The sequence below is a fragment of the Neopelma chrysocephalum genome, unplaced genomic scaffold, assembly GCF_003984885.1.
Source record: "Neopelma chrysocephalum unplaced genomic scaffold, ASM398488v2 Primary Assembly neopelma1_22b, whole genome shotgun sequence".
Classification (NCBI taxonomy): domain Eukaryota; kingdom Metazoa; phylum Chordata; class Aves; order Passeriformes; family Pipridae; genus Neopelma; species Neopelma chrysocephalum.
In genome coordinates, this window is record NW_020897690.1 from 10361115 (window position 1) to 10362689 (window position 1575).

Below are 1575 nucleotides of genomic sequence, written 5' to 3' on the forward strand. Positions count from 1 at the left end.
TATGTCATGAGAAACAGTTACCTTCACAGGGCAAGTACATTCCATGGCATTACCTAGCAAGATGCACAGGATGGAAATTTTATGCTTTGGAGGTCACAGCTATTATATGATAAAATTTCACTGTCCAGACTGGATTTTTTTAGTGCACGTTTTATATATTTTGAATCCTTGGTGATATTTTTAATACAGTGTTATATGGAACAATGCTGGTGCATTTATACCTACAAAACAGAAGATCTTGATTAGAAAATATACCACATATATTGCTCTTCTGTTTGCATTTACTGTTTTTTAGTTAGGTTTATCTTTGCCTCTATAAAAAAAAACTTTTTACAAGGACATATAGTGATAGGACAAGGGGGATGGCTTTAAACTGAAAGAGAGTAGGTTTACATTAGATATAAGGAGGAAATTCTTTACTGTGAGAGGGATGAGACACTGGAACAGGTTGCCCCAAGAAGTCATGGAAGTCTCATGCCTGGCAGACTACCACCACACAGGGACTGGTAACACAGCTCCTAGAAGCTGATTTACCGTATTGCAATCTCTCCATTAATATCACAACTCAGTTCAAAACATACAGTCCATACAGGTTTGTTTTTTTCCTTCTAAAAAGTGGCACTGTTAAAATAAAAATAAATTTTAAAAAAGGCATAGAATAGTTGTTCCTACTAGAGATGAAGAAAAACCCAGTTGCTTCTCAGCCAGCAGCTCAAACAGGTCTGCAGTGATACTGGTGTGAGGGAGCACTATCATGGACAACATCGTGTAAGAGAGGCCTGGCCTGGCAGGAAGCTTTATTTGATTGGATCATGGGGCAGGAAGAGACAGCAAGATGCTCCAACGTGAAGAACGGAGGGAATGTAAACTTCACTGATGGCTTGGATTAGAACATATTTTCTCTGTATCACAATGGATACTGTGAGTGCAAACTGCTGATGTGGTCTCAGTTGAAGGTGCAATTTTATAAAAATGAATAAAGTATAATGACTGCAATTCCCTGAGCTGATGTTTGCCTTTACCTGTAATTACTGGCTGAGTTGTTAGTTTTGAACAGTAACGGCTGTTTCTGAAGGCTGTTTGTAAACAGATACAAATACAATGCAGAAATCACAAGAGAAGACTATTTCATTTAAAATATCCTCCACTCAAGAAGGCAAGTGGAAGTAAAGCTGAAACTAGTATGTGTTTTAGCAAATGGAGAATTTGGATATTTGAAGAAAAGCTGGCAGTCTCTACTGGAAACTCAAACTTGCCGCGGTGGCTCATGATAATTGGAAAAACAGTACTATGAGCATACATGTAAGGAATAGATTAACCATAGCAAGGGAATGCATTTGTTGCTCTAAAATTAGATGTTTATACTGTTGGGAAGGTAGAAATATTGCATAAAGCTACTTCTGCACAGAACTGTTCTAAGAGAAGTAGTGCCGTATGTTATGGTGGTAAAATATGTTCTACTTAATTGGTAGCAAGACAGTGCGTTAAACAGCAACTGCTGACAGGAAGTGTTTGGGTGGATTGAATAACTTGAATCTGGAAATATTAAATGAATTAGCTTAGGAGGGTTCTGAA